Consider the following 24,729-nt stretch of genomic DNA (forward strand, 5'->3'; position numbering starts at 1 on the left):
CCTTCACAGACTTCCAAAGAAATCAAAAAGCGTCATCTAAGGTTTAAACCTTCCAACTGTTTTAGCAACATCTGCCTCTGTTATCAAGCATTTCTATCTCAATGAAATGAGTACAGTCTGTTAAAATACCCCCAGGGAACTGCAAATAATTAACTGCAAATTATAACACAAGATCCATCAATGAACATCTTCTCTTTAAAAATATATAATGAACCCCAACAAGTAAGGATCACAGAGCACAGACAATTACTCCTGGAATTGTAAGATGGTCAACTTTCTGAAGGTCAATTAAAACCTCTCAATGAGTTTTACAGTGAACTGAGTTTCACTTAATTATTTAAGGAAGTGGTTTGAGAAACGGCAACTTGGGCCGCCAGCTTGCATGATTCCTTTCCCGCCTACACAGCTTGACGCTCAGCACTAGCTGGGTGACCAGTTGAGGCCTCACTGAGAGAGCATCCCACTCACCGCAGGGGCCTTGGAAGGGAGTGAAGCCTTCTTCGGAAACATTTCCTTGGGGCTAGAAAATTTTACTGGGGGCTAAAAAGATCCATCTAGTCAAAGTTATGGCTTTTCCAATAGTAATGTACAGATGTGAGAATTGGGCCATAAAGAAGGCTGAGCACCAAAGAATTGAGGCTTTTGAACTGTGGTGTTCAAGAAGACTCTTGAGAGTCCCTTGGACTGCAAGGAGATCAAACCAGACGATCCTGAAGGAAATCAGCCCTGAATAATCATTGGAAGGACTGATGCTGAAGCTGAAACTCCAATACTTTGGCCACTTGATGCAAAGAGCTGACTCACTGGAAAAGATCCTGATGCTGGAAAGATTGAGTGCAGGAGAAGAAGGGGACAACAGAGGATGAGATGGTTGGATGGCATCACCGACTCAATGGACATGAGTTTGAGCAAGCTCCGGGAGATCATGAAGGACAGGGAAGTGGTGTGCTGCAGTCCATGAGGTCACAAAGAGTTGGACATGACTGAGTGACTAAACAAAACAACAAATTTAAAGCTATGCCAACGGCTCAAGTCTATGTGAAATGGACCCAAGTTTAAACCTTCAAATACATACAGGAAATGCAGGCTGGATAACACGTAGGAGGAGCTTACATAGATTTTCTTCAACAAACACACTATTGGGCACAGGCTGTGAACTTTAGCGAGGACTACTTCTAGCTAGGACTGTCTGGCCTTATCTTGTGGGGGTGCTGTCTGTGCTAAAGAAGGTGCAGGAGGGCTGAGTACAGGCCCACTGCCCACACGGGCACCTGAGCTCCACGCACAACACGGAGCAGGCCGGACACCCCGGGCTGGGCCCAAGGTCAGCAGTTCCAGAAACACATCCAAACTAAAAGGAGAACTTGGCTTTTTTCTAAAAGGAAAACTCAAAAGCTGGGGCTGAGAGCCCATGGGAAAGTCATTCCAGCACCTGGGCTGGGGCTGGGAGGCCAGTTCCCTGCACAGCTCTCCATGCCCATGAAGCCAACCTGTTCTTTGCCCTTACGGCCAGTCCCTAAATTTGCAACCAAGTAGTTAAAACAGCTGAAAGCACAACATCAAAAATTAATTTTGAAAAATAAGAGATGAAGCTTCAGTTCAATCACATCTCCAATAAAACCTAAAGATTTCAGATATAAACAATAATATTTATTGTTGTTGTTTAGTCACTTAGTCATATCCTACTCTTTGTGACCCCACGGACTATAGCCCGCCAGGCTCCTCTGTCCATGGGATTCTCCAGGCAAGAATACTAGAGTGGGTTGTCATGCCCTCCTCATGGGGATTGAACCCGAGTCTCCTGCATTGGCAGATGGATTCTCTACTACTGAGCCACCAGGGAAGCCTGATAATAATATTTACAGGCTCCAAATATTATAAATAGGGTCCCCGTTAGTGGCAAAGGAGGGATGGGATCAAATGTTTCTCTGGTTGAATTAGAAAACTTTTTCTAACAAAGGATTATAAATTATGGTAAATGACTCTCTGTTACTCTCTCCAAAAGGGAAATACTCTGCCTAAAGCCATTGTGATCATTAAACCGAGGGATAATTTGATCACAAACATGCAAACGCTTTCTATGAAAACTTTTCTCCTCACACAGACACCTCGCTTATGCAGTGGCCCAAGTTCCAGCATCTGCTAATCATTTCTATCAAGCAGTAATTTTGGGGTGAAATACCACTTCCAAAATGTTCCTCATTTCCAAAGTTAAGACAGATTTGAAACTTTCAATCACTGTGTCTTATGAGCAAAAATATGCATTTATATTTTCAAAGTGTTTTTCCTTACACACTAGCCCAAGAACTTGTTCAAAATACAGATTTCGGAGTGCCAGCCCCAGGAAACCAAAACCAGTGGGTCTGGGCGGGGAGGGAGGGAGCAGAAATCTGCGTTTTTAATAAGCACCCTGGTGTTTCTGATCCAGGTGGTCTAGAAAAATAGCACCACAGGGAAGAGTATTCATTTCCATCAGAGCGGTCTGTCCAGGCTTCAACTCCACTTGTTATTTGACACTTTTTGAACAATCCCTAGTTGAATTAGTGTTTTTCAAGGAGAATCTCTGAGATGTCATTTTCAATGCAACCTCAGACCAACACCAGAAGGCAAAACGCAGCAGACGGAGCAAGCAAAAGGGCGAAAGCTCACATGTTCTCAGTAATCATTTCAAGTTAGAGCTGCAAAGGATTTCGGTCATTCTAGGCTGATTCTATCATTTCAGTCTTGAAGCAACATCTCCAGCACTCCCCTGACTATTGATCTTGTTATCTACGTTCTCCAGTTACCTCGTTCAGCTGCAAACTGAGAGGGTGCCTGACATTCAAATCAGCCTTGGCAGCCCAGGCCCAGGGATTTCAGAAAGTCTTGCTTTCTTGTCCTGAGCTTTTCCTACTTGAACGTTTTAGAATCAGAATTTATCTCTGACCTTTTATCTCTGTTTTCCAAAAGATGACTGCAAGTCTAGAAATTCCCACCCAACCGCAAATGTAACGCACTGTATGGACTATGGTCGACTCTCACTTTCAAATCGCGCATTCAGGTTTTCACCCAAAGGACTGAGCTACCCTGGCGATGACAGAGTCAGTATGCAAAGTCTATCCCGAGGGTAACCGATTAAAGAGTAGTAAGCAAGGTTCAGAGCTGCACTGCTGCCCATTTCTGATTTAGTAACAGGCCTCCGCAGGCTCACCTTATGCTGGGGCCAGTGCTATGTCTGATCTCGAAATTACATGGAATGACATTTCAGTGGTTATCCTACTGTTTTTTCAGGCCACTCTACTTGGATTCTTCTTGCTGCTTTCACACATGACACTTTTTTTGTCTAATGTTCGCTATTGAGTCATTACATGCAAACATACACACACACACACACACACACACACACACTGGACAGCAGCCTCACCGCCACTTTCACATTTTTCCATGTGAACTGAGGACTGTAAGTATCCACTGGCTTAATTAGAAATCTGCAAACCCTCCACACAATGGCCTAGTGCTGATTCAGTAAGAACTTCCTGCTGCTTTTGTAAAAGCTCTTCCCAGTTTTGTTTTGTGTTTTTAAAGCCACTATACAGATGATCTCTTTCTACCCAATTCTGGTGTTTCACAATACACTATTTTTTTTTTTTTGCCTGTGGACTCAAGAATTCACTATAGTCCCAATGGCAGGATGTCAATCAATCTAAATTCTCCCCACTGCAAGTTAATAATTTAAATTCATCTAACAATAAGCAGAATTACTTGAAGGGGAAAGACAAACAACACCTCGTGCCCTAACTAAACCAAAATGCAAATGGGAATATTTAAGACAATACTTAAGACAGAATATGGGAAGCCTGTCTAATAAAATAAGACATAGGACAAAATGATGATTTTTTTTTTTACAGTGCACATATTTAACCAAGACACAATGGCCACCCCAGTGCTAAGCTTTTCTAAAATTCATCAGTGGTTTTCAGTGATCAGTTCAGTTCAGTTCAGTCGCTCAGTCGTGTCCCACTCTTTGCGACCCTGTGGACTGCAGCACACCAGGCCTCCGGGTCCATCACCGACTCCCAGAGTTTACCCAAACTCATCCCCGTTGTGTCAGTGATGCCATCCAACCATCTCACCCTCTGTCGTCCCCTTCTCCTCCTGCCCTCAATCTTTCCCAGCATCAGGGTCTTTTCAAATAAGTAAGCTCTTTGCATCAGGTGGCCAAAGTATTGGAGTTTCAGCTTCAACATCAGTCCTTCCAATAAATATTCAGGACTGATTTCCTTTAGAATGGACTGGTTGGATCTCCTTGCAGCCCAAGGGACTCTCAACAGTCTTCTCCAACACCACAGCTCAAAAGCATCAATTCTTTGGCGCTCAGCTTTCTTTACAGTCCAACTCTCACATCCATACATGACCACTGGAAAAACCATAGCCTTGACTAGACAGACCTTTGTTGGCAATAACCTGTTAATTCCTTTAATGTCTTTAAATAGTACTATTAATGAACAGTTTATTAATTAGAAACAAAAAGGACAGTAAATAAGGCTCTGTGTGAAAATGGTATTGAAATTATAACAAAGCAACAGTGTGTGTTTCCTGGTTTTTAGAAAAGGTGATGCAAAACGCAGGTTCCACATATGTAAAGATGACTCAACACACAAGAGGTGAACACAATACTATAAACACAAACATCTGTTTAAAAGAATTAAAAGAATACATTTACCTTTTGCTTTATTACAAACCAAATTCCTAGACTGCGCTAGATGTTAAAAGAATTTCTTACGTTTACCATAACAAGAAGAGTGGTTTTGTTTCCAAGATTAAAGAATAAACTTCTCAAACTCCAACTATTCAACAGAGTAACCTCCAAGAAGGGAGGAAGATGAAACTGTCACCTCTGAACAGATCCACTCTGTTAAGCCTGTGTCTGTGGATGAAGCATAAACAGAGGTCCCCATGCTGGTACACAAGCCTCACTGCCTAAGAAGCGACATATTCAAATGTCCGCGTTAACTATCTCTGTCAAAATTTGTGTATTGCTCAGTCAATCCTAAAGGAAATCATTCCTGAATATTCATTGGAAGGGCTGATGCTGAAGTTGAAGCTCCAATACTTTGGTCACCTGATGCAAAGAGCTGACTCATTGGAAAAGACCCTGATAAGGGAAAGGTTGAGGTCAGGAAGAGAAGGGGGAGACAGAGGACAAGATGGTTGGACGGCATCAGTGACTCAGTGGGCATGCGTTTGAGCAAGCTCCAGGAGACAGTGAAGGACAGGGAAGCTTGGCGTGCTGCAGTCCATGGGGTTGCAAAGAACCATTGGACATGACTGAGCAACTGAACAAACCCCTACATCCACTGTACTGACAACAATACAATAAGCTTATGTTCTTAACAGCAGGAAGACCAAAGCAGTTAGAAAACGAAGGTCCAACTGGCCTAACGCCACCAGTCATCTACCCTCAACGTCCCACTCTTGTGGGAGAAAGCCTGCAAGGAGCAAACCACATGGTCCAGCTATCAATATGGCAATGGTAGTCAACCTCAGTTCCTGCTACAAATAATATGGGCAGAAATACAGCAAATGTGGCTGAAAGGAAAAGTAAAATCGCTGTGGTAGGTCAGTAATAAAGACTGTCATTTTGTAATGGCAGGATATCCTATAAAACACAAATGTAATTCATAAATCATTTTTAATGCCACCAGAAACCAAAGGGAGGGCAGCAGGGGAGTATTTGCAGAAGACCACCTAGCACAGTTCTTCCCATAAAATCCAAAGTGTGGAAGAGAAAAGTGGGCGGTTAGTTTTTAATGAAAAGGCAGAAAATGTCTTTGGTTCCTTCTCCTGTGCAAACACCGACTGCTTACACTGAAAAGAAAAAAAACCACAGTTCTGTCAGGGGTGTCAGACCCACTGCAACGGCAGCAGATGAAGAGCTGGTGGGTATAAAAGGCCTTCAGAAGTCCAGGTGGCCCCAGCCTCTCCCCCTGGCCAGCAACTGAGTCTTTCATGCTAAGGTAAGTTGTCAGGCAAGGCTCTACTTCCTCAAGTTTTGCTCTGAAACTCAAATCAGTTCATAATGTGCAGAACAGGACTCACTTCTGGGTGGTTTAGTTGCTCAGTCATGTCTGACCCTTTGCAACCCCATGGACTGTAGCCCGCCAGGCTCCTCTGTATGGGATTGTCCAGGCAAGAATACTGGAGTGGGTTGCCATTTACATCTCCAGGGGACCTTCCCAAACCAGGGATCAAACCCAGGTCTTCTGCACTGCAGGCAGATTCTTTACCGATTGAGCTACCAGGGAGATCCGGACTCACTTCTAGTTTACTCCGAACTGGAGCATGAGAAAAATATTTCAGAGAGAGCTTAGCTTTTCAAAAATAAGATTTGGGGGTGGGGGGGGGGGTGGGTTGGGGAGGGTATGGGAGGGAGGTGAGTAGTTAGAAAACAAAAATGGTCCCCAGCACACCTCAATCATCCCACCTGGGTATGCTGGGCACTCGTGATCACAGAGCAGGAGGGCATGAGCCCTTCTCCTCTGCAGCCAGTCACTCTTCTGCTCCACAGACTCTGATCAGGTCATGTTTAATGGCCAAAAAATCCACTGATTGCCTAAAACAGAAATCAGAGAAAGATAGGCCCACGGGGGTGAGGGTCTGTTGAGGCACGCAACTGTATTTTAAACATAATTAGACTAATTGCCTCCCCATCTCCGCCGATGCCTCTGCACACACAATTAATTAGAACTGATTTTAAAAGCCCTGTTTGGAATCCTTTGTTCCCCACTTCCTACAAATCAAATTACCAAGGAACAAATTCAATTTTTCAACTTTCATTTTCAGAGAGGCACACATGTAATAACTGGGCCTGATCCACTAACGCAAGTCACTTAACCAGCAATTACTTTACTCGGAAACTACAAGCCAACTGAAGTGTTTTCATCTATAAAATAATTCCCTGGGAAATACGACCATCTTGCAAGACTGCTGGTGAAAAATGTGAAAAATCTCATGGCTCTCCATCCAGAAAGGAAGGTGGGAGAAGACAAAGTTCCATTTTGCAGAAAAATTAGAGAAAGTATCGAGCAAGCCGTCTCTTACCCCATGCTTTATGCTCCACTGGTTTTTCTATGCCAAATCAAACATGGTTAACGTTAAAAAAGAACTAAGGAAAACAGAACAAAGTAGTGACTATAACAAAAAAGAAGCAGATTGACAGATGTAGGGAACAATCTTGTGGTGACCAGTGACGATGCTGTCGTTTCAGTCACTCAGTTGTGTCTGATTCTCTTGTTATCTCATGGACTGTAGCCCTCCAGGCTCCTCTGTCCATGGGATTTCCCAGGCAAGAATACTGCAGTGGATTGTCTTTCCTCCTCCAGGGGATCTTCCCGACTCCCCGATCAATCCTGTGTCTCCTGCATTGGCAAGCGGCTTCTTTATCACTGAGCTGCCTGGAAAGCCCACCAGTAAGGATGGGGAAGGGCTATGGAGGTGGGGAGAGGTACTGGGTGTAAGACAGGTTCAAGGATGTATTGTACTACAGGGGGAGTTTAGTCAATACCCTGTGATTACTACAAACTGAAAGCAACCTTTAAAAAATGTATATATTTTTTTACATTTTAAAAGAAAAAAGGACATTAACAGCTCTTTAACAGAGTAAGGCACAATGGGGTGATTGGGGAAAATGGGAAAAGGCGATGTCTGAGGACAAAGGTCAGATACTGGAATCAGACACCAGCGGGAGGGGCAGGAAGAGGAAACAAGAAGCGAGCAGACGGAAGAGAGAAAGCCACACTTGATGGCCTGAGCTGGGAGGTGGACAGGAGATGTGGTGGGACCAGCTGGCGGATTTCCTCCTGATCAATGTCAATGGAAGGAGTGAATGGACGGTGGGCAGTGTCCAGAGCAATGCTGGAGGTGAGCCCAGCTGGGAACAGTGACCAGTCTCACAGGGATAGGCCTGAAGGTGGAAGGTGGACCCAGCTTCCCTGGTCTGTGCTGGGGTCCAGGTTCCTGAGGATAGCTGTGACCCACAGGGGTGGAGGAGGCCCCACGACAAACGGGGGCACAGAGAACAGGCTCACTGTTCTGAGACTACGGAGGGGCTGCTGACCAGGGGACTGGAGTCTGAGGAGGTGGCATACCCCTCCTGCAGCACCGCAAACCCTGGAGCTGAGCACGGGAGCGGAATGGGGAGAGGGAGCCAGCCACGCGGTGTCACCAGAGCAGGGCTGGGGCGGGGGGCTGTGACACCCCCAGAAGGGACCGAGGGTCCCTCCAGCATGACCTGCATGACACTCACAGTGACCTCAGAGAACCACTCAGAGCCGTTTCTGGTGACTCTCCAGCAGCAGCAGAAGGGACAGCGTCTAAATCTACGTGGAAACAGACCGAGTGCCAATGGGAGGGAAGCACAGAATTTTCTGGGAGTGAGAAACACAAGACCCCCTGCCAGACATGCCGGTGGCAACCCCGCAGAGGAGCATGTGGGGTGGGGTGTGGTCCCTGGTGACACACGAGGGCCCCCAGGGGATGCTCCGGTGAATCCCACGTGTAACGAACACAGCCACAACCAGCCTTGGAAAAGGAAAGTCGCTTCTGACACGAACCAACAAGAATCAACCCACCCTTCGGCTGGGCTAAAAGCACAGGATCTTAGGGTTGATTTGCATCCCCCACAAACCTCTGCAGGAGTATTCAGGAGTCACGACACAGCCGCGATGACATGGCATCTCCACCCCCTCCTTCAGTAGCCGTGGGCACACAAAACAACATCCCTCCTCCTCCAGCAGTGAGTGAAGCACGGTATTTGCAGAAACACATGAAAAGCACCATGTTCCTCTCCGTGCTCTCTTTATCCTGGTAGCCTCAACAGAAGGAGGCCTGACAAAGCGCTCCATCAGTCATAAAGGGCGCGTATCATTTCCGAAAGCTAAAAACAGAGGTGCCGCTACAGCCCCAAGTCACGCCGCTCATCTCCTGGTTTGAACAAAAGGGCTCTCAGCAAGATAATTTTTTAAACTGTTCTACATTTATCCCCATAAAACAAAATAATACCAAATGAATGGCCAAACAAGCAAATATGACACTTGAATGTGCTCATCTACAAAAGTTCTCTGTTCCAACTTAAAACATCTGAATGATTCACGATCATTTTTCCATTTGCCACATTTTTTCAGCATGAGGTGTGCAGAGTTCTGGAGCCCAACATACCTCAAGTAAAACTCATTCACTGGTTTGTTCAAGTAACAGATTCTTTACTGAGGGTCTGCTCCAGCTGCTGGGATGACAGACAGGAAAAGAGTGTACATCCTGGCCTTCCAAGAGCTTACTGTCTATTTAAAGGAAAGAACAAACAAGTCAGGAGTCCCTGATATGACACCACCCTAATGGCAGAAAGCAAACAGGAACTAAAGAGCCTGTGGATGAAGGTGAATGAGGAAAGTGAAAAAGATGGCTTAAAATTCAACATTCAGAAACCAAGATCATGGCAAACAGATGAGGAAACAATGGAAACAGAGACAGACTTTATTTTCTTGGGCTCCAAAATCACTGAGGACGTTGACTACAGCCAAGAAATTAAAAGAAGCTTCAAGTTTTTCTTCTCCTTGGAAGAAAAGCTACGACAGACCTAGACACCGGATTAAAACACATCATCTTGCCGACAAAGGTCCAGATAGTCAAACCTATGGTTTTTCCAGCAGTCATGTACAGATATGAGAGTTGGACCTTAAAGAAGCCTTAATGCCGAAAAACTGATGCTTTGGAACTGTGGTGTTGAAGAAGACTCTTGAGAGGTCAAACCAGTTAATCCTAAAGGAAACTAACCCTGAATACTCATTGGAAGGACTGATGCTGAACCTGAAACTCCAATACTTTGGGCACCTGATGTGAAGGGTCAACTCGTTGGAAAAGACCCTGAAGCTGGGAAAGACTGAGGGCAGGAGAAGGGGTCAACAGAGGACGAGATGGTTGGATGGCATAACTGATTCAATGGACATGAGTTTGAGCGAACTCTGGGAGATGGTGAAGGACAGGGAAGCCTGTTGGGCTGCAGTCCAGGAGGTCACAGAGAGTCAGACACGACTGAACGACTGAAAAAGAACAAAGTGCCACGAAGAAGAATGAGCAGGGCGAGGCCAGGGCAGTGACAGGAGGAGACCAGGCACTTTTTTGGATATGGTGGTCAGAGAACACCTTCTGAGGAAGAGAGCAAGCTGGAGCAGGGGAGTGAGCCGTGTTGATACGTGTGTAAAAGCAGCCCTTCCCGCCAGGCAGGGCAAAGAGCAGGTGCCAAAGCCCCAGGCCTTGGTGATTTAATAAATGACAAGAAGACTTGTGGGACTGGAACCAACAATGCAGGCATAAAAGATAAGGTGGAGGAAAGGGCAGGGCTCAGGTACTCTGCTTGTGCACCTTTGAACAAGAGGCGTCATGTCACACTGATGGAAACGCCAGGGGCCCTGAGAGACACGGCAGCGGCAAGAGGACGAGTTAGGGGACTAGTTAGGAGACAGTTTCAACAGTTAGAGTTTCATCTGACTCTAAATGCTTTCACCTTGCACCTGCAGCGGGTGGGGACCTTCGTCTTAAATTCACCTCTTCCTAAAGAAACGAGACATAAGAAGACATAGCAGCACACATCCCTCGGTGACTTCATCAGTCTGAATAACTGAAAACGATTGTTTCCAAAGATCTCAGTTGAGCAGCCTTAAGATCAAGCACGTAACAACGCCGACCGTCCTTCCCTCCTTCATTGTAACTACATGAAAGTCACACAGGAGTGAATAGCTCCTTTGTTCTTCAACAGGCTATCTGAGAAACAGAAGCACACTGTCTTTTATTGTCCATTCACGGCTCACAAAGCCCCTGGGGTTGGCTTTTGTCCTTCAGAAGCTTTTCACGCACAGGTACACATAAGCCCGGCTCCGAGGTCTGTGGGAGCTCAGAGGCGCAGGGAGGACCCGCGGCCGCCCTGCGTGAAAGGAAAGGCGTATCAGCTACACGGGTGACCTCACCTGTCAGGTATGCGGCAGGGCCACGGAACAAAGGTGGCTTCCTTCCTCTGCAAGGGAAGCACGACCTGTCCAGAAAACTGCTGCCTTACTCTTAAATGACTTAGCGCCGCACAGTCCACGAGAAACAGTTCCCATCTTTAACCTTTGTTTTTATTAAACAAAACTCTGTGCTACTGTGGGTGCTATCCTTCTTTGGTCAAACCTTAAAGAAAAGCCCAGCATATTCACTAGTCAAAACTATATACTGTTCAGGTCACCTTTATTCATGTGTGTTCGTGCCAAATAAGTGTACTTATCAGTCGGAAGCGGTAATTGAAAGATCGCAGGTCTACAGGGTTAGGACTCTAGTGTCCGGTCTGTGTGAAATGTAACAGGAAGGCAAGTAACCTGATGTTGGAGACTGTTGCTTAGTATGTAAAGAGCAGCACTGCATTTTCACATTTTAGGGCGTGTTGAGTTTTCCAGCTCATGAAGTGCACCACTGCGTTGTTTTCAGATAGTGGCATCAATGCAGAACAGCACTGGGACGTTCTTCCACAGCTTGCCTGGACACAACTGACAGAACACAAAGTTACTAAAATATGACTTCACTCTTTCAAGATCACAAAACATCTTGCTACAAATGTTTCCCCAAGGTCAGGTAGTCAAGAATTTACCTTCCTGAATCCCAAAGGATCCACTCTGAGTATCATTCTGCACCATTTACAATGGACTTGCTGTCATTAAAACTGCTACTATTTTCATTCTAAAGCTGCCAATAGATAGTTGTGATCTGATTCCTCCCCAGCCTGGTGGATGGCTTACCCAGGACCTGACTGCTACAATTACTGGCAACTCTGCACACTTGTCAGATTACACACAACTGACTAGGAAAATTGATATGAGGTATCAAACTTAAAATCAATCCTGGCCTTGCTCTATCTTTAACTTACCCATTCTATTCTTTGGTTTAAGTTACCAGTGTGTCTGGTAATTTCCAAGAAATGGTGACCTTTCAATCCAGTCACAGAGGAAAAAAATGTGTACTGAAGGAGCAAAATACAACCTGTTTCCATACGTTCTAAATTTCAACATTTATCAATGAACATGTGTGCTCAGTCGCTTCAGTCAAGTCCGACTCTTTGCGACCCTATGGACTGGAACCCGCCAGGCTCCTCTGTCCATGGGATTCTTCAGGGCAACTTGGAGTGGGTTGCCATGCCCTCCTCCAGGGGATCATCCCGACCCAGGGATCGAACCCAGGCCTCCTGTGTCTCCTGCACTGCAGGTGGATTCTTGATCGCTGAGCCACCTGAACATAAGGTATGTTGAATAAATCCCACCCTGGCCAACACCCCCCAGTCACAGAGGGGATGGGTGGATGGCAGCAGGACTGCAGCTGCAGACATCAGACACCAGCCAGCAGTTAATGCCTGGACTCCCTACCCAGACCTTGACCTGATGCCGCTACTAGAAGGAGAACGAAGTTGGTAGCGGGGCTTGAGAAAGTCATGTATCAGTTTAACATGAAAAACAAACTTGCCCCCCAGTCCAGGAAGTAAAGAAAGTGGGATCACAAAGAGAAACCTAAATAAACCTAGCAACACATGCAAATTTGCATAATAAATATTCACAAAACATCCCGCTCCTTTGACAGAGACCTACGCTTACAGCACGCCCAGAAACCCAGCATGAGGCATTCCTCAGGTCCCAGGCCTTGCTGACGGGCTGTTCCTCAGGACAGACCATGCCCTCATCCGTCAAGAAACACCGGGTCGAGCTAGTGCTACTTATCTGTGGACACCCCACAGCTCAGCCTCCTGACAGAGGTCATGATGACTCAAAGCATTTCCACGCATTGCAGTTAAATACCTGACATACTAACAACCACGGGGAATCAGTCTTCCAGGTGTCTTCACCAGAGAAACCAGGATCATGTTTTCACCATAGCTGGCTCAGGATTCGAGAACTGCAGAGCCCCTTGGGGCTTATTTTTTCTTCTAATTGCCCCCTTTCTGCTTCATTATTAGGAATTTTAATTTAATTCTGACCCTGTGTGTTGCCTCTTGCAGGATTTGGGGTGTGGAGGTGCCATTCACTGCTAACCACATCATCACCTGTGCTTCTTGCCAACCACAGGGACTACTCAGTACCTCTATCATCTACACCAACATCAAGCCTTATTACAGGCAACATTTTCACCCCTAAAGCAGAGGTGCAGGCAGAGCAACTGGAAGGGGTTCAGTACTTCATTCAGCCCATGCTATCAGTCACATGCCAACTGATGAAGTCGACACATCCCCACGCCACACCCAAAAATAAGCTCAAAATGGCTTACAGACTTAAATATGAGACAAGACACCACAGAACTCTTAGAAGAGAACACAGACTAAACGCTTCCTGACATAAATCGTACCAATGTTTTCTTAGGTCAGTCTCCCAAGGCAACAGAAATAAAAGCAAAAATAAACAAATGGGATGTAATCAAATGTACAAGCTTTTATACAGCAAAGGAAACCATCAACTAAATGAGAAGACAGTCTATGGACTGGGAGAAAATATTTGCAAATGATGCAACCAACAAGGGCTTAATTTTCAAAATATGCAAACAGCTTATACAATTCAGTAACAAAACAACAACAACAAAAAACAATCAAAAAATGGGCAGAAGAACTAAACAGACATTTCTTCCAAGAAGACACTGATGGCCAACAGGCACATGAAAAGATGCTCAAAACTGCTAATTACTAGAGAAATGCAGGTTAAAACTACAATGAAATATCACTTCACACCAGTAAGAATGGCCATCCTTAAAAAGTCTACAAACAATGAATGCTGGAGAGGGTGTGGAGAAAAGGGAACCCTCCTAGACTGTAGGTGAGAATGTAAATTGATACAGTCACTATGGAGAACAGTATGAAGTTCTTCAAAAAACAAAAATAGCATGGCCACATGATCCAGCAATCCTACTCATGGGCACATATCCAGAAAAAAACTGTAATTCGAAAAGATACATGTACCGCTTTGTTCAAAGCAGCACTATTTACAATAGCCAAGACATGGAAACAACTTAAATATCAATCAACAGAGGAAAGGATAAAGAAGATGTGGTGTGTATATATACAACAGAATACTACTCGGTCACAAAAAGAAAGAAACAATGCCATCTGCAGCAACAAGAATGGACCCAGCAAGGTATTATAAGTATTATAAGTCAGCAAAGTATTATAAGTCAGAAAAAGAAAGCCAAATACCACGTGACATCATTCGTAAGTGGAACCTTAAATACAACACAAATGTATTTATCCACAAAAAAAGAAACAGACACACAGAACAGATTTCTGGGTGCCAAGGAGAGAGGGGCTGGGGAGGGACAGACTGGGAGTTTGGGATTAGGAGACGCAAGCCCATATACATAGGATGGACAGACAACAAGGGCCTACTGCCCAACACAGGCAGCTGTATTCAATATCCTATGGCAAACCACAATGCAAAAGAATATATACATATAACCGAACCCCTCACTGGACAGCAGACACTCACACAACACGGTAAATCAACTACGTGAAGAGAGATGAAAGCTGCCCAGCCGTGTCTGACCCTTTGGGACTCCATGAACTGTACAGTCCATGGAATTCTCCAGGCCAGAATACTGGAGTGGGTAGCCTTTCCCTTCTCCAGGGGATCTTCCCAACCCAGGGATCGAGCCCAGGTCTCCCACATTGCAGGCGGATTCCTTACCAGCTGAGCCACAAAGGAAGCCCAAGGATACTGGAGTGGGTAGCCTATCCCTTCTCCAGCGGATCTTTCAGACCCAGGAATTGAACCAGGGTCTCCTGCATTGCTGGCAGATTCTTTAGCAACTGAAAAATCAACTATACTTCAGTAAAATTTTTCAAAATTAAGCAAGTATTTAATAAAGATCAATGTCATCCTTGGGAGCTAGTTCCACTTTATTTTCCTTGTGTCAGAGTGACAATCTGCATGGGGGGACAGGAAATAACAGATCACATACTTTAACAAGGCTTCTGGTTCAATTCAGCAGAACATTCTTTCTAATAAACTAGGAAAACATGACTACCAGACCACAGTGGTGGGAGTCACATAAATGTTTTGAGGGCCACCCCCCAGAGAGGGTCTGACGGCAGTCAAGTTTCCATAGCCTCTGGTAATACCTTCGTAGCTGACTCAGACCGTGGAGAACAAATACGGTTACAGGTGTCAAAAGTACACGTGTGGGAAGAAGATAAAAAGGCCCAAGTGGACGTAGGATTCTGGGATATGAACTTTCAAGCCCATCAAGATGTGGTCCCTGGAGCAAACACCCACTACCTTTTCAGCTGTAAAAATCAGAAGAGAGACATAAAACACAAGATTCCTGCTCCCAAGTAACATATAACTTGGTACAGGAGACAAAACGGAAACACCATTAATTAGAAAACAGTCAAATACCGAATCAACCCTGAATATTCATTGGAAGGACTGATGCTGAAGCTGAAGCTCCAATACTTTGGCCACTTGATGCGAAGAGAAAAAGAGTCTGCTGCTGAGAAAGGCTGAGGGTAGGAGAAGGGGACAAGAGAGGATGAGATGGTTGGGTGGCATCACCGACTCAAGGGACATGAGTCTGAGCAAACTCTGGGAGATGGTGAAGGACAGGGAAGCCTGGCGTGCTGCAGTTCAAGGGGTCAAAAAGAGCTGGACACAACCGAGCGACTGAATGACAAAAAATAACCAAATGGAGGGATTTAGTAAAGATTTGAACTTTCAAGGCGGTTCAATATAATAAATACAATACTCTAAATAAATATAACAACACATTAAGTATGTTTTTAAGATCAGGGGTCCACCCGTGACATCCACTATTACAGAAGCAGCATTTTTCCCATGGAGAGCTACTGACCGCTGTGAGGGTGACAGAGGCAGGGGCTGGTTTAATTAGGAAGCAAAAACCAAGGGCTCACATAAAAGATGGGAGAAAACCAAACTTAAAAGAAGAGAAAATCTGAGTGTCTGTGCAAGCATGAGTCAGCCACACAGGGAGTTATTTTTACAGAGACAGAAGGAGCATCGCACTCAGGAGCGTCACGTGGCGGCCCTTCCCCAGGGCAAGGCTCTCTTCTTCCCAGAACTCCATGAGCAGGCTCAGGGCACCCCTGGACAGTAACCCAGGCAAGGGGAGAAGCTGGCGGGCTTCCAAAGGAGAGCAACTAAAATGACCAAAATGTCAGGAAATGGGTCCTCCGGGGACACATAAAGGAAGTGCAGTGTTTAGGCCAGATAAGGGATGGCCCGGGAGGCGGCCGGGTGGTACAGGGAGCGCTTCTTTCCCATGAGGGACAGGACGAGAGGAATCCGATGAACCTGGATGTGATACAACAACAAAACAGAACAAGAACTCCCGGGCTCTGATTCCTGTGAGGCTCTGGACTAAGTTATCAACAAGCTTTTGAAATGTCCTTTCCAAAAGACATTTTACAGTGCAGGAGATGACCGTCTTCCTAAAATGTCCACTCAGTGTCCTTTCTTACCCTACAAAGACAGGAAGTGAATATTTTAACTAAAAATAGAAGCTCCATTAAAAAAACCAAAAAAAAACCAAACTTACTAAAAGTTAAAGCAGAACAAAGCTCTTCACTGTTGCTTCATTTTCAAAATTCATCAGAAAGTTATCAGCTACATAAATGCACTTATTTACTGAGAGATGGTTCCCAGTCAATCAAGTCACTCAGTCGTGTCTGACCCTGTGGACTGCAGCACACCAGGCTTCCCTGTCCATCACCAACTCCCAGAGCTTGCTCATCATCCATCAAGTTGGTGATGCCATCCAACCATCTCCTCCTCTGTCATCCCCTTCTCCTCCTGCCTTCAATCTTTCCAAGCATCAGGGTGTTTTCAGTGAGTCAGTCCTTTGCATCAGGTAGCCAAAGTATTGGAGTTTCAGCTTCACCATCAGTCCTTCTAATGAATATTCAGGACTGATTTCCTTTATGACTGACTGCTTTGAAAAAAAAAAAAAAAAAGACTGACTGCTTTGATCTCCTTGCAGTCCAAGGGACTCTCAAGAGTCTTCTCCAACACCACAGTTCAAAAGCATCAATTCTTCTGCCCTCAGCTTTCTTTATAGTCCAACTCTTACATCCATACATGACCACTGGAAAAACCATAGCTTTGACTAGATGGACCTTTGTTGGCAAAGTGATGTCTCTGCTTTTTAATACACTAAGTTGGTCATAGCTTTTCTTCCAAGGAGCAAACGTCTTTTAATTAAAAGAGATGGGCCTAGTCACATTTTAAAAAGCCATCAGCTACTCTAGATAGGAGATAAAAATAATCAAAACACAGATAAGCTGAGCAGAGTATCTATCTAAAAACATGAAGTGGGCACTCTCAAAGGAGGGGCGGGAAAGGGTGAGCAGGGTAAACAAAAATCAGCCTCAAGGAATAAAGCACACATTCTACATCCAACATCCATTAAGGGACCCGGGTAGGGACATCATAATCTTCCCTAACACTAACTCTTAAAAGTCAGAACCAAGCTACAAAGCTCATCTCGTCTCCCTGACAGACGTTTGGGAATCTAAGATTTTTCAAAACTCTGCCAAAGAACAGAATCAAAAGACAAGCATTTTTAATTATTTCAGCTATTATTTCCCCCATGTCATCAAAAAGATAGAGAGAAATAGGGAGGCAGGGAGAGAAGAAGAAGAAACAGTCATGGATCAGCATGTCAGGAATTCCACGGCCGCTAGGGCCCCAGGAGGAGGAGGGAGAGACACAAGGCCCCCAGCCTCCTCTCCCAGCCCAGGGTCAGCCCGAGTGGGTGGCAGAGCCAGGGCGAAACCAGAGGTGACAACAGTCACTAACTCATGAACAGCTTGGGAACCTCAAGTTTAAGCTGCCTGCTTAAAAGAGAACAAAATGTCCGATGACATGCGCATGACAAATGTCGTACACAAGCCTGCGTGCACTAGGGCGTGTACGTACACACACACACAGCTCACTTCGCAACATAACTGACACGGGCCACAAAAAGCTCTCATTCTGGGAAGAGGACCAGAAGGCACTCACGGTGCTGAGCGTCCACAGGTTCCCGGGCACTGGACTGCAGACCCTCGTGGTCCCAAAAAGGGAGAAGTCAGGCTGAGGAAAGAAGGTGCCCGGAGCTGCACGGGAAACGAGGGGCGCAGTGCCCCGCCATCACGTCCTCCCAGGACAGAGATGCTGCGCCCCCGTCCCCCTGCACCGTCTGAAGCAGCCTCGTTTCTCTGGCACCTCCCCTGCCCTGAATGAAGCCCCTCCACCTGGCTGCTCCCACTGCCCTCAGCTCACCGCCCACATGGCCTCCCGATGCCTCCTGACCACTCCGCCAACGACCCACCGCCTCCATCCTCACTCCCGAAGCCAAGTGTGCCCACGAGGAGGAGCAGGTCCACGGCTGCCCTTGCTGCGCCCCCTCCCGCCCCCGCCGCCCCAGGCTCATCTGCCCCCAGAGAAGCTCAGCCACTCCCCCGCCCCCCACTGCCAGTATCAACACAATGCCGGGACAGCCATTCAGAGTGGGAAAGACAGATGCAGGGTGCCCAGACACCTGCAGGGCGGCACACCTGGCTGAGCACACTACAGTCTCAGCCCTGGGGACCCCAGCAAGCAGAACAGAGGCGGCCCGGCAAGCACCCTGGCCCCCAGCTGGGCTCCCCAGCTGCCCCCGCCTTCCTGCGTGTCCCCCTGCTCAACGCCCGGTGCGCCTCCCACCTGTCTGAAGACACAGACGCGCCGCGCCTCCAGGGACACTCAGGAGCTGCGGGCCCAGGGTGACACTGAGGCACATTTCCTGTCGTCTCACCCAGACGATCTCCAGACACTAGCCTCAGTCCGTCCTAAACGCTCACTATCGAACCTGGTCTTGGCGTGGGCAATTAGGTCAAAATTCTCAGGGCTGCACAGGAACTCAGATACACAAACCTCTAGTTTTAGAAGAGAGGAAACCCCAGCCTGTGGAAGAGAAATCCCTGGTGGCGAGTCACCAAGCCGGGACTGATGCCATGGCCCCATCACTTGGCACCGCACAGGTGGTCCTCACGCCCCATCTCGGGACATCCTCGCAGAGCAAGCGGCACGACCAGAGCCCCACGCCACAGCTGTACTTTCCTGGACTCTGTAAACATTCCGCACTGTCTCCTACTGATGACCTTCACCTAACATTTCACTTTCAGCAAAATCACTACCCTTGTACAAGAGAGTCTGGGCTTTCAAGATCTTCTAATATTTTGGATTTGTCCTAAGAATAAGTAGAAAATAGAAAAATGAAAGTGCTAATAGTATTACATACAATGAAATACGTAATACTGAACGAAAGTACTTAGACTGACCAAAAATGGCAAATATATTTAGACTCAAAAACTTAAGCTCTTCAACTGTTGCTCAATGGTGGGGAAGAAAAAGTAAAAACATATGAAATGCTGGAAATAATATATCAGTGTGTTTAAAAGACAAACTCAGCCATGGGAAACAAAAAAACAAAAAAAAATTGAGACATTTGGTAACTAAATACCCCTTCAAATGAGCTGAGCAAATAAAAATTTAAGGTCTGAGGTTTAACTTATTCCTGACATTGTTTCCTCTACGTGGTCAATGTATTAAAGAATTTTTAAAGTTCTATAAAGATACATGTTTAAGAACTAAGCAGTTATTTAATCATCAGTGTCAGAAGATTTTCAGCTCTATGGAAATATAATCTCCTCCTAAGAAATCGAACATTCAGCTTGTAGCCTTAGTGTCCAAACACCTTCCAGGAACCTTATATCAATACCAAGCTGCTGGCTCCCACAGTGAGGTTCTGCCCCGTTGCTGTTGCATTATTTGTGGGGGCAGACAAGCTTCCTTCACATGAATTACAACCAGGGAGGGAGCGCTTTGGGCATTCTAGGTGGCACAGTGGAAAAGAACCCACCTGCCAATGCAGGAGACCCAGGTTCGATCCCTGGGTCGGGAAGATCTTCTGGAGAAGGGAATGGCAACCCACTCCAGAATTCTTGCCTGGAGAATTTCACGGACAGAGGAGCCTGGCGGGCTACAGTCCGTGGGGTCAGACATGACGTAGGACATGACGTAGTATGCATGGAGCCCCTCCAGCGAACTCGCATTTCATCCTGGCAGTTCTCTGATGTCCAGGAACACTCAGTACATTTTAAACATGCTAATGAAAAGTCACCCCTGTTCATCCATTGCTGAGTTATATAAACAGTGAACATACAGTGTTCTAAATTTTTGTCCTTGTTAAAAAATACTTGGGGAAATTTTTAATTCCTTAGTTGAACAGAAGAAAGTTGAAACTTGACATTCCAAGCCTCTCGGCACTCTACTAAATGCAACTTAACAGTTCACGTGCACGCTGCTTACTGCGGCCTTTTCCCACGTTTCACAACTCAAATAATCTACTGCTCAGCGGCCACTGGTGCCTTCCTCCCCGCCCTGCGGTCCCAGGAACCCACTGGCAGGCCTGTGTGTGCAGTGACAGGCCTGCCAGCCTCCCGGAGGCCGGCGCCCCATCCTCCGGATGGGGTACGGGCACAGAGACGGCCAGGGCAAGGACGGCCCCACACACAGGGTGCGTGAACCTCGCGAGTTCTCTTTTTATGGTCACGACTCTCAGAAGTCTTTGAAATTGAGAAAAAAAAGTGAGGGGTATACACAGTATGAGGGCTTCCCAGGTAGCACAGTGGGAAAGAATCCGTCTGTCAGTGCACGAGACACAGGTCTGAACCTGGGTCAGGAAGATCCCCTGGAGACGGGCATGGCAACCCACTCAGTATCCTTGCCCGAAGAATCCCATGGACAGAGGAGCCGGGGGGGCTACAGTCCACGGGGTCGAAAGAGTCAGACACGACTCAGCGACTAAACAACAATACACACCATGACGAAAGCTCTGGGAGACTGAGGGCTGGGCTCCACAGTGAAGGAGCCCACAGTCGGATAGCGCACAGCTGTGGAGAGGCGGGCTGACTCACACCGAGTGGTGCCGGGCCCTTGCACCTCGCAGAGGCATGCGGTGTCCCCACCGTGGCCAGGCGGGACCCTGGAGGCTGAGCACCCCACGCCCGCCAGGCTGTGGGAGGGAGACCAGGTGACAGACGCGCAGGGCGCCAGGCCCCGTGCAGAGGGACGGGGACGGGAGGCGTGTGGGCAGCAGGTGACCACAGCAGGGTCTGCTGCGAGACCCCGGGGCTAGGAGAGGCCTGCGGGTTCGGGGCAGCAGGACACCCGGGTGTTGGATCCAGCCCCAGGACAGCAGTTGTTCTCCACCACCCAGAGTGCTCAGGGCACTCTGTCACAGTGGCCGCAGGAGAGGAACACAGGGCCGGCCTGCGGCCATGCAGGGATCCACTGGCCCTTTTCTATCAGGATGAAGCACGAGCCAGGGACAGCAAGGTGGACAGAGCCCCGCTGGCTGTAGTGCTGAGGGGGCCAGGGCAGTTGGTCAGGGGCCTGTAGTGGCGCCCGGGGGCCCTGCACCAGCTCCTGGGCCTCTCCAGCCACCCTCCCCACGTCCACAAAATGAGGATTTCTTCCTGTGCAGCAGTGAGAGCACTGACACGCTCTGAGAGTGACGCCACTTTGTGGAAAACTGCACGTTGCTGATAGCATGCATAATAGGATCCTGTCTCTACTCAGCTTTTTCCTTAGGGAAGAAAACACACCAAAAAATAACCCCTCCCAGTGGTCACCTCTGGAGACTAGGATCAGAGAGAGTAGAAGCCTTCATTCCCCCTGTACATCCTCTCGATGAGTACTTACTATCTTTAATTTTTTAAATGGAGAGAAAAACACTACGTGGTCATTTAAAAAGAATGAAGCATGTTAATTTAGTGACTTGCGTGCTCACAATTCATGCACTCTTCTGTGTGTATAGTACAGCTCAATAAAAAAGGTGTCTTCTTTTTAAGAAGGTAGATGTATACGTGCTCAGACAAGACAAGATTTCCCAGCCACATTCTAGTCATCAGATACGCAGAGTATGGAATTCCACTTATGTAAAGAACCAAAACAACCAGATGCATATACATACAAACATATACAAAGAGATAAAGACAGACACACATTATACTTCCAAAGTGAAGAATTTTTTTTGACAGCCAGGATGTTTTCAGGAACTCATTTTGAAATTTACATTTTAAAAATAACAATATTGTTCCAATATTAACTGCAAAGGGCTGGTTGAGATTTACACGTAAGATCCACGATCCATTTGTGGTACAAGAGTCATTCGGCGTTTCCCTGCTGGGCGCAGGCTTCCTGCCCAGTCCAGCCCTGAGCCTCACTGCCCTCCTGACTCAGAAACAAGGTAGCAGCCAGGCTTGGGGTGGACACAAGGACAGAACAGGGGTCAGGGAGGAAATAAATCAGTAAATAAGGAGAGGTCAAGAATGTCTGCGACAGTGTTTGGCAAAAACGAGCAACACCTTTGTTTATTTTGACTCAGCCACTTGGAAACATCAAAACCTCCCCACCTCACCATCTCCTGTCCAAACTGCCGCTGGATTTGTCCAGGAGGGATGCTCCCCCTGTGCCCAGTGACCCAACTGCCAGGGGAACTGGTCCTGCCTGCCCATTCTCACCCACCTCCTCCCCCCTGACCAGATGCTCACTCTGGGGTCACCGCCCTCAGTCACAGGGACGCCCCTGCATCACACCCCACACTCTGCGGCCTCCCCATCTGCTGCCTCCCTGTGTGTGTGCTCAGTCAGGTCTGACTCTGCAACCCCAGGGCCTGGAGCCCTCCAGGCTGCTCTGTCCATCGCATTCTCCAGGCAAGCATACTAGAGTGGGTTGCCATTTCTTTCTCCAGGGGATCATCCCAACCCAGGGAATCCAACTCATGTGTCCTGCATTGCAGGCAGGTTCTTCTCAGTGGAACCATCTGGGAGGTCCCAGGAACTAAGGGACAGGACTTCAACTTCTAGGTCTGGGAGGACACGACTCAGCCCCTCATAGTCAGCTCCGGGGAGAGAGGGAAGTGTAATCAGGAAGAAATGAAAACAGGAGAAAGGAATTCACCTGCACCCCAGTTTCTAGAACCCCTCGCCTTCCCCGTCTCCCGGTCCCCGAACACCAAGCTCCAACCTTTTCTGCCTGAGCCTGACGGTTATCTCAGGCCCAGAGGCCCTTCCTTTTGGCTCCGAGCAGTGACCACTGACCCTTCTCCTGCCCAGCCCCTCTCAACTACTTAACACCATTTCACCCTGAAGACTTCAACTCAAATGCCTTGGCCTCAAGAAGCTTATGAGTACACACGTACACACACACACACACACACACACACACCCTGGGAAGCTTGTGAATATGAACACATACACATCCCTCACCCTAAACCAGGCCCCTGCCCATCCTCTCTCTCTCTCTCACACACACACCCTCACGCTAAACCTGCCCCTCATCCACCCTCTACCAGCTCCCTGCCTAACACTGAGCACCTGGAATGACCTACCTGCACTGTTTACACACTACCAAAGCTGTGTCTCCCACCAGAGTGACACACAAGTTCCTAAGCGGAATCTGCATCTGGTTTGCCCAATTCTATCTATTCAGCAGCTAGGGCAGTGCTTGGCACCTAGTTAAGTGCTTGATCAATATTTGCCAGATAAAGGAAAGACTACAAGAAATACAATTTAGTGTCAACCAGGGGTCATGTGATCAATGGTTGCTGAATACGCTCACTCTGAGGGAGCAGCAGTGTGAGGTTGTTATGTGGCAACACCTAGACAGACACAGGCACAGGTATCAGCTATGGAACCAGCGGAACCACACTCAGAAAGCAGAAATCTATTCCATTAGTCATAATTCTATAGGAACCACTCAAACATGCTGTCCGTGTCTAACTGTGCATATCCTTATATATGTAAAACCCATCTTCAGTAGGTATTTTCCAGTCCATGTAAACAGTTATCTACAGACACCCCCACCCTGCACCTCATTCCCCTGGTCACCTTTGGCCCTTGGATCACAGGAATTCTTTACTTGAAGTAAGAGCTGCCAGCTCCCTGTGGTGACGTCGACCCAACACTTTTCCATTTGATCCTTCATACGAGACAAAGGTCCATCTAGTCAAAACTATGGTTTTTCCAGTAGTCACGTATGGATGTGAGAGTTGGATCATAAAGAAGGCTGAGCACCAGAGAATTGGTGCTTTCAAACAGCGGTGCTGGAGAAGACTCTTGAGAATCCCTTGGACTGCAAGGAGATCAAAACAGTCAATCCTAAGGAAATCAACCATGAATATTCATTGGAAGGACAAATGCTGAACTGAAGCTCCAATACTTGGCCACCTGAGGCGAAGAGCCGACTCACCGGAAAAGATGATGATGAGAGGAAAGATTGAAGGCAGGAGGAGAGCGGGCAACAAAGGATGAGGTGGTTAGACTAGACAGCATCACCAACTCCATGGACATGAGTTTGAGCAAACTCCGGGAGACAGTGGAGGACAGGGAAGCCTGGTGTGCTGCAGTCCATCAGGTCACAAAGAGCTGGACACAACTCAGTGACTGAACGATAACAAAATGTAGCAAGAAGGGCTTCCCAGGTGGCACAGTGGGTAAAGAACCTGCCTGCCAATGCAGGAGAAACAGGACACTTGGGTTCAATCCCTGGTCAGGAAGACCCCCTGGAGGAGGGCACAGCAACCTACTCCAGTATTCTTGCCTGGAGAATTCCATGGACAGAGGAGCCTAGCAGGTTGCAAAGAGTTGGACAC

The 24,729-nt window shown here is 47.1% G+C and overlaps 1 protein-coding gene and 1 non-coding gene across 7 annotated transcripts in view; both read right to left on the bottom strand.

The window, feature by feature from the left end:
- The window catches only part of SH3RF1 (SH3 domain containing ring finger 1), a 155,825-nt gene that overhangs the window by 126,113 nt on the left and 4,983 nt on the right, over positions 1-24,729 (bottom strand).
- On the bottom strand, positions 22,274-22,352 carry MIR2467 (microRNA mir-2467). Its single transcript, NR_031004.1, has one exon. It is a non-coding gene; the product is annotated as a microRNA mir-2467 (primary transcript).

The sequence above is a fragment of the Bos taurus genome, chromosome 8, assembly GCF_002263795.3.
Source record: "Bos taurus isolate L1 Dominette 01449 registration number 42190680 breed Hereford chromosome 8, ARS-UCD2.0, whole genome shotgun sequence".
Classification (NCBI taxonomy): domain Eukaryota; kingdom Metazoa; phylum Chordata; class Mammalia; order Artiodactyla; family Bovidae; genus Bos; species Bos taurus.